The 16,788-nt window shown below is 38.8% G+C and overlaps 1 protein-coding gene across 1 annotated transcript in view; it reads left to right on the forward strand.

The window, feature by feature from the left end:
- Window positions 1-15,111: 15,111 nt before the first annotated feature.
- ARHGAP5 (Rho GTPase activating protein 5) overlaps window positions 15,112-16,788 on the forward strand; it is a 102,476-nt gene continuing 100,799 nt past the window's right edge. The window contains exon 1 of the mRNA XM_043921519.1: window positions 15,112-15,282. The gene's annotated coding sequence lies outside the window, so the exon portion shown is untranslated. The remainder of the gene's footprint in view (window positions 15,283-16,788) is intronic.

Below are 16,788 nucleotides of genomic sequence, written 5' to 3' on the forward strand. Positions count from 1 at the left end.
CGTACCTTGTTTATCCATCCTATGTATACTAGTTTACATCTGCTAATCCCAACCTCCCAATCCTTCCCTTCTCTCCCCTGCCCCTGACAACCAGAAGTCTGTTCTCTGTATTTGTGAGCCTGTTTTCATTTCATATTTTCATTTATGTCATATTCTAGATTCCACATATAAGTGATGTGATATGGTATTTGTCTTTTTTCTTTCTGATTTACTTCACTTAGTAGGATAAGTTCTAGGTCCATCCATGTAGCTGCAAATGGCATTATTTCTTTCTTAGGAAATAATGGCATTATTTCATTCTTAGGAAATAATGGCATTATTTCATTATTTCATATGGCTGTATATATGTACCACATCTTTTTTATTCATTCATCTATCAATGGACATTTAGGTTGATTCCTTGTCTTGGCTGTTGTAAATAGCACTGCTGTGAACATAGGGGTGCATTTATCTTTTCAAATTATAGTTTTGTCTGGGTATATGCCCGGAAGTGGTTTCCTAGATAATATGGTAACTCTATTTTTAGTTGTTTGATGAACTTCCATACTGTTTTCCATAGTGACTGCACCAATTTACATTCCCACCAAGAGTGTAAGAGGGTTTACTTTTCTCCACAGCCTCTCCAGCATTTATTACTTATAGGCCTTTTAATCATGGCCATTCTGACTGATATGAGGTAGTATCTTGTTGTTTTGATTTGCATTTTTCTATTTGTGATCATGAGCATCTTTTCATGTGCCTCTTGACCATCTGTATGACTTCTTTAGAGAAATATCTATTTGGGTCTTCTGCTATTTTTTGATTGGGTTGTTTGTTTTTTAATTATTGAATTGTAGGAGCTGTTTGTATATTTTGGAAAATAAGCCCTTGTTGGTTGCATCATTTGCAAATATTTTCTCCCAGTTCATAGGTTGTCTTTCCGTTTCATTTATAATTTCTTTTGCTGTGAAAAAGCTTATAAGTTTGATTTGGCCCCATTTATTTTTGCTTTTATTTCTATTGCCTTGGGAAATGAAACCCCTTTTGGAAGTGTACTCTATTTCTTTTCCCTGAATACTGTCACCCCGTGCTGTGGTGAGTTGAAGAGCTCTGCCTCTGAGGACCTATTCACAGTCTGCTAATAGAATGAATGTTTGTGTCCCCTCAGAATTTATATGCTGAAGCTGTAGCCCATATTGTGATGGTCCTGGGAGGTGGGATCTTTGGAAGGTGATTAAGATTAGATGAGGTCCTAAGGATGGAGCCTTCATGAATGAGATTAATGTACTTCGAAGAATCGCAAGAGAGATTGCTTTGTCTGTTCTCTGCCATGCAGGATACCATGAGAAAGCAGCTGTCTGCAACAAGGGAGAAAGATCTCACAAGAACCTGAGCATGCCTACACTCTGATCCTAGACTTTCAGTTTCTAGAACAGTGAGAAAGAAATTTCTGTTATTTATAAGCCCCTGCCACTCTATGTTATTTTGTTATAGCAGTCTGAGCTATGACATGGCTCCTTGCTTACCTTCACTTAGGCTTACGGGTCACATTGGTCTCATGCCGTCTGAATCCTTTACCAGACTTGGTACAAAGGCAGTGCTGGGCACAGGTCCAGTTGAAGAGCTTGGCCTTCATCATTGTCTTTTAACCAAAGCACAATGTCAGCTTTGTCTCTTTTATTATGCTGATAGCCTGCACTAATCAAATTTAACATTTTTGTCCTTCTATTCATTTTCTATAGCTATCATTCCTTTAATATTTCATTACCTACTTTTTTAGAGGAAATGGTTTTTTGTCCAGTGTGGCAAGGGTATGGTAGAGAAGATGATTGCAAAGGATTTGTCTAGGTAGATATTCACATAAAATCAGTTACTATCAGTGCAATAAAAAATTGTGTCTATTATGTGCCAAGTGTAGGCAACTTAAATTTGGGGTCTATAACTTGATGTTCATGCAAATAAATGAGTAGATGGATAGATGGATATATGGATGGATGTGGCTGAAAGAAAAGTCAAAAAGATAAGGCAGGTGTCTCTGTTCTCCAGAATGCCACCAAAAGGAAAACAGTTCACATTCCTAGTGGGATATATGCCATAATTAGAGTTGCCGTGTTGTCTAAACCAAGACTGCCAAGCGCTGGCATCCTTCTATAGATAAACTGACAGAATATTTGAAACAGATTGCTGAAGAGCTAGGACTTAAGTTCACTCTACCTGTAACACAAGAAAAAAATAAAACATTCAAAGAAAAAAATCAATTCTGAACAGGAAAAAGGGGGTGTTTACACGAAGGAGTTGATATGTGGGTTGGCTGTGAGGGGCGAGCAGGCTCATCCCATTAGGCAGCCAGGAAGGGCAGAGCATCACGGTGGAGATCACACTGTGCCAAGGGCCCAGGGCTGGGTTAGCTGCTCCCCAGCGGGCCGGGAGGATTGGGGTTCTACCCTGAGGTGCGGGGAGATGCCTGAGAGCAGGACTGGGCTTGCTGGTGAAGGGGTTTTTGCTCCATAAGAAATGAGGAGACAGAGATGAAGTGACACTTTAAACCTGAACTGAGAAGAAGCACCAGGGAGTCTGACAACTCAGCTTGAGCTCCAGAAGGGCACAAACCATGTCTCCTAGTTCAACAGAATTCCATAGTAAACATTAGAGCTTAAAGGAAGATTAGAAGAACTCCACTTCCTAGGCCACCAGTCCTCATCTCCAAATGGGAAAACCCGATGACTTGAATGACTCACCTGACTGCTCAAATGACTCAGTTATTACTTAATGATAAAATCAAATTTATGCTTTGCCACTTACTATCTCTGACTTCGGGCAAATTACTAACTTTCCTCACCCATAAATTCATGGTTGGTATGATGATTCAGTGGTAATATATGTAAAGTGCTTCGTAACATGCCTGATATGTAGGAAGAACTCAAAATTAACATAAGTTTTATGAACAAAAATAGTAACTACTACAATGTTATTGAAGTTTCTTGATTTTGTCCAATGCTCTTTTATATATGTCAGTAAGGCCCAATACTGGCTGATCCTCTTAATCAGAGGTTTTAGACAGTTACAAATTTCCTGGCCTACTCCAAGCCTACTGAATATGAATCTTGAGATGGTTGGGGAACCTGAGCTTTCAAAAATTTCTGTAGCTGTTCCTGACAGTACGAACTAGGATTAGAAACATTTGTCCATATTTACTGCTGTTCAAACTTTATTTCCTTAGTCTTTGGCTAAGAAATAGGAATTAGGTATAGGATCATGGGGTTGGGGGAGGGGTATTGCACATAATACTGTGTTCCCAGCAGGTTAGAAACACACATCTGTGCTCCCAAGAAAGGAGGGATTGAACCACAAGATTGGAAATGGGATATTTATCGCTGGTGGAAATGATTAATTATGGCCAGTTTTGCACATACATTTGCATGCCTCCTAATATAACATATGCAAATACAACTTTAATAACATGACTTGTTTGCCAATGTTGAATGCTAACTGTAAATAATTTCTATTTTTTGTAGTGTTTAGGAAAATTCAATATGGCACTTGCTGGCAGACAGTTGTTGTCTCCTGGATTTAGCAACATATTAAGTAATCACTACAGAAACATTTTTTCACTTACTACTAACAAAAGAAGTCTAGACAACAATTTGTGGCTGTCTATGGAAACAGACAATAGATAAAGCAGAAATAATTTAAATTTAAGGAAACAAATTTAAATATGGCCTATAGTTTCCTTTTTTTCTTACTAAGATTTTACTTATACAGAAAAAAATAGGGATTGGAAGTTTCACCCCTTCTTTTAGGATCCTAGTTAGTCTTTCTGATGTCATCAACAACCAACATAAGGTGGGCAATAGAATAAAGGAGAGAAAATAAGCAGGCACTCTGGTAAGCCAGTATCTGAAAATATTAACCCCTGAATAACTGCCTGTTAATGTCCTCCTCTCCCTGCCTTTCCTTCACCCCACCTCATCCCCACCATCCCCAAACACCCAGCCCATTGTTCTTAGTCTGTACAGGAATCAAAGAAACTTTTGTTTGACCTGCAGATTCCTGGGACTCCACTTTCAGAGTTTTTGATACAGTATGTCTAAGGGGCGGGAAATCTGCAATAAGAACAGTACCCTTCCTCCCTAACCAACCAACCCTATGGTTTTGATGTAGATGGTCATCAGGACACACTTTGATAAACACTGCCTTGGGTAATGTAGAGCCTTCAGATTCAGTGGTTCCTGGTCCAGTTGCATCAACATCACCTGAGTTCATCAGACATGCAGAATGTCTGGATCCAATCCAGGTCTGCTCAAACAGAATCTGCATTTTAACAAGATCCCAAGCGTGATTCCTAGGCACACTCAGGTTTAAAAAGCTTTGGTATTTCACAGACCAAAGAGAAGAAGTGTCTTCTCCCCTTTTTGCATGTATGAACCTATTTGGTTTTTTTGTTTTGTTTTTCTGACAGTCTTCCTCTCCTCAGTTACCTGGGATTGCTGAATTCCTAAGGTGGGTCCCCAGACCTCCTGAGTCAGAAACTCTGGAGGTGGCGGCAGGGAGGGGCCAGCAGTATGTGTTCTAGCAAGCCCTCTAGCCTACCAGGTCTGGGTGATTCTGATGCATGCCAAAATTTGAGAACCACTGGCATAGTGGATGTTGTTGACCAGCATTTTAAAAATGAAGTTTCACTGGAATACTCAGCGTCTTCAGTCGTGTATAACAAACAGGCCAGTGCCACCTGAGGCAGAGCACATCACACAGACTTGTGCTTTGCAAAAGAATCAGTCAATCGTGCGGCATGTCCTACCTCCCACTTCACTGGTCAAGAGGATGCTTCAGCTAATGCAGGTGTTGGAGGTGATTGTCTCTTGTAGTAATTAATGAAATGCCAGGATCTGGGAGCACCCTGGGCAGCTAAGCTGTGTAATGGTATCAGGATGAGTGGCTGAGACAGTTGCTTTTCAAATGAAACATAACTTCCTGATCCAAATACCTTGGAGATTATAAATTAGTATTTTCCACTTTCTGGTGATTGACCCAACTGGAACAACCTGAGTGAAAATACCAAGGTTAGATGATGCTCAAGATAGAGCCCCTGAATGTGAACTGGGGGCATGATGTGGTGGAAACATCAGGGATAATATGACTGGACCACTCAGCAAGTCAGTTTAAGCTGAGTACACCCACCTTCATTTCACTCTTGTTTGAACTTTCCAATAGGCTGATATACTCAATGCCCAACCTAGTAACAGGTAACTCTTGAGTTAGAGGTTTCTGTTTCTCTCTCAGCTTCTCGCTGTATGTCTTCAATTCTTTTTCTCTGTCTCTCTCCCTGTCTCTCTGTCTCTTCCTCTGTCTGTATCTCTTCATTACATTCTATGTCCTTCTGTCTCTGACCCTCCCCACCTTCCCATCTCAATCCTTTTAATGAAAAAAATTGAGCTCACCTCCCAGGGGATTGTGGGAGGTGAAGGGGACTTCAATATGGACAACAGTAAAGAGACTGCCAATAGGTTTTTGTTGGTACTGTTGATTACTTTTCTGACGTTGGAGAGCTGCATTTTATCCTGCTATCTCTGCTCCTTTTTTTTTTTTTTAATTTGCAAGTGTTTGCTATAGATTATTATCATGTTATTTCTCCGTGGGACTTGAGTACTAGTTTATCAAAATGTCAGCAGAAAGACCAAAAGTCAAGCAAATTTGCTGCAATAAGGAGAGGCTGTAAATTTGCTGTCAGTTAAGAAATCCTCTCAAATTCAAAGTGCAAATCTAACCGAAAGCAGTTTTTAATAATTGAGACTGAATGAGTATGAGGTTAACCCAGTGTACATGCACTTTGATCTTGTGCCTTGTTAAATTTCTCAATTTTAATAATAGGGACTATTATTTATGCTATAATTCTAGGAGCTATGCTATCAGAGAATGCCTAAAATATAAAACCAGGTTCATTTTGCTAATTTCATTTGTTGAAACTCATATCTGCTCCTCTTTTATTCTTTTTGAATGTTAATAATGATATATCCAGGAATAACTTTCTTCTTCAAGTCTTAATTACAGTTTGGGTGAAATACTGAACCATTTTAACATTATAAATATTTGGCAAATAAGCCTGATAAGAGAAATTTTTATAAAGGTTTTCATTGTGTCTTGGATAAAAGCACAAAGAGACGAAACATGTGGAGAAAGACCTTTACCTCCTTGGAATTTTAAATCTTTCTGCAATACACAAACAGTGGAGTCATAGAAGACCAAAAAAAAAAAAAAAAGACTTCCTCAAATCTAATTATCAAAAAGCAATTCATCTTGCTTCAGTATTTCAATCAACACATCCCTGAAGCCACTTTCTCAATTTGCCCTGCTGTCTGATGTATGGATCTGTGTGTGTGTGTGTGTGTGTGTGTGTGTGTGTGTGTGTGTGTGTATCATTTGGAGAAACCTCTTAGCGTATGGTGGAAAAAGGCTGTTTTGTTACTTTTATGTTTTATTTCTTAATGGCCTACTTTGCGGCAGCTTTAGTGGAATGGTTTAAGCTCAGTCTGACTTTTCTGAGTCTTTTACTGTGACGGTGACTCAGCTGGGACAGAGCCAAGATGTTTACCTGATTGAGGCTGGGGTGGGGGTGGGGGGCGCTGTGCCACAGCCTCAGCTTTTGCTGCTTTTGCAGAGAGCTTACAAATTGTAGGCACTCAGAATAAGTGGCATCATTAGTGGGCGTAAAATACCCTAAGGGTATGGGAGTGATTTAGAATTCTAGGATTCAGTAAACAGAGTGCGTATGCTAGGGGCTCAGGTGTCTGAGAGAACTGGATCCAGTAGTGGTGCTGAAATGTGACCTTGGTTATATCAGTTGACCTTAATTCTTTACCTTTAAAATAAGGTGAATATGTGCACTTTCCTTTTATTGAAATGCTGCAGGTTATCAGGGCAGTATTTGTCAAGCACAAGGAAATCTTTTTGCTTTAAGACAATTCTTTTAGGTAATGTTTTGCACAAGATTACTTAACACGGGCAACTTCAATCTAAGATTCTGTGAAAATTGCATATGTCACAGAGGACATCAGCTCATAACCAGAGGTCATTGGCAAAATAGCTATTTCATTTACCTGAATAGGGAGAGATGAACTGGGCTCTTTGGAAATTTGGTGTTTTGAAACGAAAATTGAAATTGTATAAATAACTTAATCAACCAGTATTTTGTAGCCGAGGTCAAACAATCATGCCTACATTAGTATTCCCATCAAATGTGAATACCCTTGGCAAATCAATAAAACAAAACATAAGTGCTCAACTGAATTTGTCCTGTGTCAACACTGTGTTAGGTATTGCTGGGTTTCCAGAACCTTAGCTATAGTCCTTGCCCTCCAAAGGTCTACATTCCAGACCTGTGCTCTTTAACAGAATTTTCTGTGATAATAGAAGTATTCTTTATCTTACAGGATGGCCATTTTAATCAAAGACGAAATTAGTGTTCATAAAATCACTAGTGACCACCTATAAGGAGCTTAATAAAGAAATGTTGTCTTGGACCAAGGGAAATTTGAGCTAAGCCTTGTCAGCTACGATAAGACAGAGCTGGAAAAGAGAAGAGTAGATGTTCTGGACAAAAAGGGTAGTAAACCAATGACCTACAGACAGGAAGAGCCTGGTGCTATTGCTGAATAGTTAGGTGATAACCTGGAAGGGAGCTGAAGGAAGGTTCCTGCTAGAGTTGAAGAGGAAATAAGACTGGCAGGGGTGGGAGGGAGGACACAGAGGGAATTCCTATTACGTACTAAGCGCTTTGCATGTGTAATAAAATTTAATCCTCACAGCCAGCTGAATAGTTGCTGCTATTATCTTTATGTATGCTCAGGGAAGAGATTCAAGGGAGTTAAATAATTTCTCCCAAGATTACCCGCTAGAGTAGTGAGCCAAGATTTAGAACCCAGGCAGCTTTCCTCCACATTCCATACTTTTAAAAAAAATAATAATTTTATTTATTTTTGACTGTGCTGAGTCTTCGTTGCTGTGCGGACCTTTTTATAGTTGTGGTGAGTGGGGGCCTACTCTCTCGTTGTCATGCATAGGCTTCTCATTGTGGTGGCTCTTTTCTTAAAAAGGCAGAGGAATCAGAGATTAAATTTCCCAAACCCTCTGGATCATTGAAAAAGCAAGAGAGTTTCAGGAAAACATCTATTTCTGCTTTATTGACTATGCCAAAGCCTTTAACTCTGTGGATCACAATAAACTGGAAAATTCTGAAAGAGATGGGAATACCAGACCACCTGACCTGCCTCTTGAAAAATCTGTATGCAAGTCAAGAAGCAACAGTTAGAACTGGACATGGAACAACAGACTGGTTCCAAATAGGAAAAGGAGTATGTCAAGGCTGGATATTGTCACCCTGCTTATTTAACTTATATGCAGAGTACATCATGAGAAACGCTGGGCTGGAGAAAGCACAAGCTGGAATCAAGACTGCCGGGAGAAATATCAATAAACTCAGATATGCAGATGACACCACCCTTATGGCAGAAAGTGAAGAAGAACTAAAGAGCCTCTTGATGAAAGTGAAAGAGGAGAGTGAATGAAAAAGTTGGCTTAAAACTCAACATTCAGAAAACTAACATCATGGCATCCAGTCCCATCACTTCATGGCAAATAGATGGGGAAACAGTGGAAACAGTGACTGACTTTATTTTTTTTTTGGCTCCAAAATCATTGCAGATGGTGATTGCAGCCATGAAATTAAAAGACGCTTACTCCTTGGAAGGAAAGTTATGACCAACCTAGACAGCTTAATAAAAAGCAGAGACATTACTTTGCCAACAAAGGTCCATCTAGTCAAGGCTCTGGTTTTCCCACTGGTCATGTATGGATGTGAGAGTTGAACTATAAAGAAAGCTGAGTGTGGAAGAATTGATGCTTTTGAACTGTGGTGTTGGAGAAGACTCTTGAGAATCCCTTGGACTGCAAGGAGATCCATCCAAGTTCATCCTAAAGGAGATCAGTCCTGGGTGTTCACTGGAAGGACTGATGTTGAAGCTGAAACTCCAATCCTTTGGCCACCTGATGCGAAGAGCTGACTCATTTGAAAAGACCCTGATGTTGGGAAAGATTAAGAGCAGGAGGAGAAGGGAACGACAGAGGATGAGATGGTTGGATGGCATCACTGACTCAATGGACATGGGTTTGGGTGGACTCTGGGAGTTAGTGATGGACAGGGAGGCCTGGCATGCTGCGGTTCATGGGGTCACAAAGAGTTGGACACGACTGAGTGACTGAACTGAACTCAACTGAACTTTTCTCGCAGAGCACGCCTCTAAGGCATTCAATCTTCCATAGTTGCAGCACATGGGCTTGATATTGTGGCTCCCAGGCTCTAGAGTGCAGGCTCAATAGCTGTGGGCTTAGCTACTCTGCAGCATGTGGGATCTTCCCAGATCATGGATCAAACCCGTGTGTCTTTCATTGGCAGGCCGACTCTTCAACACTGAGCCAGCAGGGAAACCCCAGATGTCATACTTTTTTATCACCTCACTCCACTGCAGTGGTTGAGAATTTGAGTTCTTGAATCATCACACTTCCATCTCTATTAGCTTGTGACAATCAGTTCAGTTCAGTTCAGTCGCTCAGTCATGTCCAACTCTTTGCAACCCCATGAATTGCAGCACGCCAGGCCTCCCTGTCCATCACAAACTCCCAGAATTTACTCAAGTTCATGCCCATTGAGTCGATGATGCCATCCAGCCATCTCATCCTCTGTCATCCCCTTCTCCTCCTGCCCCCAATCCTTCCCAGCATCAGGGTCTTTTCCAATGAGTCAACTCTTCGCATGAGGTGGCCAAAGTATTGGAGTTTCAGCTTCAGCATCAGTCCTTCCAGTGAACACCCAGGACTGATCTCCTTCAGGATGCACTGGTTGGATCTTCCTGCAGTCCAAGGGACTCTCAAGAGTCTTCTCCAATATAGGCATCTGTAAATTGAGGACAGAAAAAGCACATCATTTGAGGTTATTGTACTAGGATTACATAAGATATTTCATGTAGAGCACCTAGTAGTTCCTGGCACATAACAAGGGCTCAATAGTGTTGAAAGTTCTGGCCACAGCAATCAGAGCAGAAAAAGAAGTAAAAGGAATCCAGATAGGAAAAGAAGAAGTAAAACTCTCACTGTTTGCAGATGACATGATCCTCTATATAGAAAACCCTAAAGACTCTACCAGAAAATTACTAGAGCTAATCAATGAATATAGTAAAGTTGCAGGATATAAAATTAACACACAGAAATCCCTTGCATTCCTATATACTAACAATGAAAAAACAGAACGAGAAATTAAGGAAACAATACCATTCACCATTGCAACAAAAAGAATAAAATACTTAGGAGTATATCTACCTAAAGAAACAAAAGACCTATACATAGAAAACTATAAAACACTGATGAAAGAAATCAAAGAGGACACAAACAGATGGAGAAACATACCGTGTTCATGGATTGGAAGAATCAATATTGTCAAAATGGCTATTCTACCCAAAGCAGTCTATAGATTCAATGCAATCCCTATCAAGCTACCAACGGTATTTTTCACAGAACTAGACCAAAGAATTTCACAATTTGTATGGAAATACAAAAAACCTCGAATAGCCAAAGTAATCTTGAGAAAGAAGAATGGAACTGGAGGAATCAACCTGCCTGACTTCAGACTCTACTACAAAGCCACAGTCATCAAGACAGTATGGTACTGGCACAAAGACAGAAATATAGATCAATGGAACAGAATAGAAAGCCCAGAGATAAATCCACGAACCTATGGACACCTTATCTTTGACAAAGGAGGCAAGGATATACAATGGAAAAAAGACAACCTCTTTAACAAGTGGTGCTGGGAAAACTGGTCAACCACTTGTAAAAGAATGAAACTAGAACACTTTCTAACACCATACACAAAAATAAACTCAAAATGGATTAAAGATCTAAATGTAAGACCAGAAACTATAAAACTCCTAGAGGAGAACATAGGCAAAACACTCTCTGACATAAATCACAGCAAGATCCTCTATGACCCACCTCCCAGAATATTGGAAATAAAAGCAAAACTAAACAAAATGGGACCTAATGAAACTTAAAAGCTTTTGCACTACAAAGGAAACTATAAGTAAGGTGAAAAGACAGCCCTCAGATTGGGAGAAAATAATAGCAAATGAAGAAACAGACAAAGGATTAATCTCAAAAATATACAAGCAACTCCTGCAGCTCAATTCCAGAAAAATAAACGACCCAATCAAAAAATGGGCCAAAGAACTAAACAGACATTTCTCCAAAGAAGACATATAGATGGCTAACAAACACATGAAAAGATGCTCAACATCACTCATTATTAGAGAAATGCAAATCAAAACCACAACGAGGTACCATTACACGCCAGTCAGGATGGCTGCTATCCAAAAGTCTACAAGCAATAAATGCTGGAGAGGGTGTGGAGAAAAGGGAACCCTCTTACACTGTTGGTGGGAATGCAAACTAGTACAGCCGCTATGGAAAACAGTGTGGAGATTTCTTAAAAAACTGGAAATAGAACTGCCATATGACCCAGCAATCCCACTTCTGGGCATACACACTGAGGAAACCAGATCTGAAAGAGACACGTGCACCCCAATGTTCATCGCAGCACTGTTTATAATAGCCAGGACATGGAAGCAACCTAGATGCCCAGCAGCAGATGAATGGATAAGGAAGCTGTGGTACATATACACCATGGAATATTACTCAGCCATTAAAAAGAACTCATTTGAACCAGTTCTAATGAGATGGATGAAGCTGGAGCCCATTATACAGAGTGAAGTAAGCCAGAAAGATAAAGAACACTACAACATACTAACACATATATATGGAATTTAGAAAGGTGATAACGATAACCCTATATGCAAAACAGAAAAAGAGACACAGAAATACAGAACAGACTTTTGAACTCTGTGGGAGAATGTGAGGGTGGGATATTTCAAAAGAACAGCATGTATACTATCTATGGTGAAACAGATCACCAGCCCAGGTGGGATGCATGAGACAAGTGCTCCGGCCTGGTGCACTGGGAAGAGCCAGAGGAATCGGGTGGAGAGGGAGGTGGGAGGGGGGATCGGGATTGGGAATACATGTAAATCCATGGCTGATTCATATCAATGTATAACAAAACCCACTGGAAAAAAAAAAAAAACAAAAACAAAACAAACAAAAAAAAACAACCAAGGGCTCAATAAATCTTCGTCTAATCTCATGTTAGAAATAGACTCAGAGGCAGCAAAGAAATTAGGGCTAGCTTGAGTAGGCATTAGGCAATCATTGCATCTTCTTAAACTGAGTTTTGATGTATTGAAACTATTGTAAAGGACAGAAGGGAAGAATGAAGGTAATACTGGGATGAAGAAGACCTCCAAGAGGCAGGCAACTAGACCTGGAAGCTCACATTCAACAGATGAAAGAAATGTAATTTTATTTTCCCCTGGAAAAAAAGTAATATATATTGATTGGAGATAATTTTAAAATGTTAGAGGATAAGAAAGAAATTAAAATCACCCATAATACATCAAAGAGATAATTGCCATCAATATTTTGGCATATATCCTTCCAGGTTTTATGAGTGTATATATTAATGCATTTTTAAAGTTTACCATATTCGCCTCCAGTAAAATTCAATTTTTTTTGTGTACTGTGGAGTTTTGATAAGCTCACACTGTCCTGTTACCACCAGCACAATCAAGTTACAGAACAGTTCCATCAGCCTCAAAAAAATGCCTTTCATTGCCCTTATAGTTAGCCTCTCCTCTTACTCTCATCCCCAGCCCCTGGTGACCACTAATCTGTTTTCTCTTTCTATAATTTTGCCTTCTCTGGAATGTCATATAAGACTTGTGCAAGATGTAATCTTTTGAGTCTGGTGTTTTTCTCTTAGCATAAGGCATTTGAGATTCATCCATGTTGTTGTATGTATGAACAGTTGATTTTTTTTTATGACTAAGATTTCACATAGATAGATGTACCACAACTTGTTTTCATTCACCCTAAGTACGTTTTGAGTTGTCTCCAGTTTTTGGCGATTTGAATAAAGCCACTGGGAAATAATTTTCATTTCTCTTCAATGAATATCTAGGAATGGAATTGCTGGATTATTTGTTAGGTAAAGGTTTAACTTGATAAGAAAATGCTGAACAATTTTCTGGGCTGACTATATAACATTTGCATTTCCAATAGCAACTATAAGGGTTCTATCACCCACATCCTAACAAGCACTTAATATAATTATTTTTTAATGTCACTGTAACAGGTATATGGTGATGTATAATGGTGGTTTTAATTCGCATTTAGCTAATAACTAATGTTGTTTAGATGTGTTTTTTTAAATCTTCAAATACAGAAAATTTTATTTCTTCTTTTCTGAATGATGTGCCTTTTCCTCGGGCCTTACTGCAGTGGCCAGCATCTTCAGTGTGATGTTTAGTAGCACTGGTGGGAGCAGACAGCCTTCCCTTGCTCCTGTTCTAAGTATGATGTCAGCTGTAGGGTTTTTGTAGATGCCTTGAGTTAGGCTGCACAACTTCCTTTCACTTCCTAACTTGTGAAGAGTATCATGAGTAAATATAGAATTCTTTCAAATGCTTTTGTGTGAATATTGAGATGGTCATGTGATTTTTCTTCTTTAACCTATTGATATGGTGAATTACATTGACTGATTTTTTTTTTAATGTGGAACCAGCCTTGCATTCCCACTTAGCCATGATATATTAATCTTTCTATATGCTGTATTTTATTTGCTGGTGTATGTGTTTGTGTATATGTGAGTCGAGAAGATCACCTGGAGAAGGGAATGCCTACCCACTCCAGTATTCTTGTCTGGAGAATTCCATGGACAGAGGAGCGTAGTGGGCTTCAGTCCATGAGGTTGCAAAGAGTCAGACAGGACTGAGTGACTTTAACATACACACACATACACACACACACATATTTATTTAAAACAAAAACAGGATGGTACTGTATATACTGGCTTGTAATCTCTTTTTGAAAACATATTTTCTTTAATCTATAAGAAATACATGTTTGCAAAAATACATTCTTTCTGGTTACTTTGGCAGGTTAATTTATCTTTCCTATATTTTCTCTTGGTAGAGGAGTAGATAGTTATGTATTTTTTGTTTTAGGTTTACTAAAATAAAAACTGGGCTGAGAAATTTCCAACCCACACAAATTAACTCTTCTAATTAGCTAATAAACTTTGAGAAGAACTATCTGCATCTTTGATGAAATATGAAGGGAAAACTGCTCTAAGTTTTGAAAGCCATTATAAATGTTGAGAGCAAAGCAATGATTGTTGATTCCTGAAACCCAGGTACTCCTCAGGAACCTGGAAAGTTGAAAATCTCTATCTTATGATAGTAACTTTAAACAGCTTTAGCATACAACAGAGATCTCTGATGTTTGTAAAGGAAGTTCTCTTTCTTCCATTAAAAAATACTTGTGTAGATAGCTATAGATGCAGATTTACATATACATTTGCAAATACATATTCACTGAAAAGAGAGCATCAACAAACTTTTGATAAATTATATTCTGAAGCATTTTTTATTTTGAGATTTTCTTCCCCCTGGATAAGTAAGTTTTTTCATTAAAAACAAAACAAAACAGAAATGTGAATGTTTTCAACTAGAAACATGCATCGAAGACTGATACTCACTAAGTACCCACTTTAGGCTTATTTTTAGAATTCCAAGAATCTGCTTTTTTTGCCCAAGTTTTATTTTAGAAAAAGCAATCTAGTTACTCTTCAGATGCTCATAAAGAAAATGGAATTGCTGTATTTTATATGTGAGTCAGAACTCAAGATAATGGTGAATCTTGCCGAAGGCCTCAAGGATACTAAGCATGAAGTTTGGGAGGAGTTAGGTTTTCATTGGTGTCCTTCTTTCCCAGGCTGGAGTTCAAATGAGTCTGAGTCTCTCAAAATGTTTGCACGAGAGGATGAACTTCAATGTTTGCATCATTTCCCCTGTTTTACACTCTCCTCGCATAGACCACAGCTGAGAGTTTTAGAGAAAAGGCGCTTTCGGCAAGTGCAAAGTGGTATTGTCATGTTGCTACTGGAGCTGTCTGTGAGAGCCAAGAAAATAGGACAGAATAAAAAGGAAGTAAAATAAGTCTTAGTGAAACCCTCTCTCTCAGAGGAAGGAGAGCAAACATTGAAATATTGCTTTTTCCTGGCTGCTTATTAAAGGGGAAATTTGCCTACTGTGCTGGAAGAGTCTTTTATTCATCATTCAGTTGATGTGAAGCTTCCAACTTGAGGTTTGTTTTTGTGTGTACAACCCATTCTGTTTCTTAAGGTGAACTCTACTGACAGTGAGTATTGAACAGATTCAGAATTTCTCTGATTATAAAAGATGTTGATTTGTTTTCATCCTTCAATAATTTAAACTAGTCCAATTGTCTGAAACAGTTCAATTTAAACTGTTTGTTGCAAAGTCCCTTCAAATTTCTGAAGTACATGAAGTCATTATTTATAGGAGAGTGGAAGTCTCATTTTTAATATGGATCTGTTTGTTTGAAATAAATGTTATTTGGTTATCTTGTGGAACTCACATAGTTTTGTCATTTTCAGAAATGTTTAGGTACAGGGTATTATAAATCAATTAGCTAATATAAAAACCTGGAGTTTATAGATATAGAATTGTAGTGCCACATTATGCAATTAAATATCCCACGTTCTGTTTTCATAAGTCCAAGGTCATTGGTCTAAATTGCAATTATATAATGTCTGTGGTGATTGTTGGTGATTGGTATAATTCGACTAATTATTGTCTAAACAATGCAAGTTGGCTGGGACTCAAACTGCAACAAATGCTTTTTTATATGAGAAGAGTAAGGAAACTGAATACTTTTTCCTTTTGTCATTTATTATGTTAGGCTGCAGTTAATCGTAATACTGTGCTGAGGGTGTGTAGAAAGCTGTCCTTATTTTCCAGGATCATCTTTCTTGAATGGGATGGAAGGTAACCCTCCAGAGAAAAATAAATGATCATGTTTAGAGAAACATCACATTGACTGGCTAATTGGAAGGACAGTGGAAAAATCCCACAGGAAATGGTCTGAAGCTTGTGACTTTTACAGTCAATGCTCTTCTTAGACAGAGCAAACATTCCTTTTAATGGCATAAAAAGCCGTTTAAATTGAAAGTACCATCTAACCAGCCTTCTTATCTGACCACAGGTTCAAAAACAACCAATGCCAGATAAGGAAATAAAATGTTTACATAATAAAATGTCATGAAATATGGAATGAATTTGGATATAAATAGTAAAAGAGTGTGATTACAAATTAGGAGACTGCCTTTTGAAAAGGCACTAGTACTTCAGGGAAACACTATATTTTAAATTTACTAAAAAACCTTCTTATCCTTTCCAACCTTTTCTAGTTATTTCTTTGTCTATTTTGACCAGAAACTTTGAATGAATTGATGAAAAGAGAATTTGGTCATTGTCACTTCATAAAGGCATGGTGATTTCTATGAATACAGATAACACAGAGACCACCAACCCCTCCCCCTGCCCCCAACACACACAAGTAAGAATAAAAGAGGTAGGGAAGAAAATAGTATGCACTATTTAGCTGTGCACACAAAGTTGTTAGGAACTGCACCGGCTTCTTGGAATTTCTTAGCATCTCTCTTGGAGCTGAGGAACCCCCTGGTCCCTGGAGGTGAGGTCCCTGGAGGTAAGGTCCCTAGAGTTTTTATAAGTATAAAAGCCCATTGCTCACAAGGTTCTAGAGGGACATCCCAGGGGCCCAGTGTTG

The sequence above is a fragment of the Cervus elaphus genome, chromosome 13 (assembly GCF_910594005.1).
Source record: "Cervus elaphus chromosome 13, mCerEla1.1, whole genome shotgun sequence".
NCBI lineage: Eukaryota > Metazoa > Chordata > Mammalia > Artiodactyla > Cervidae > Cervus > Cervus elaphus.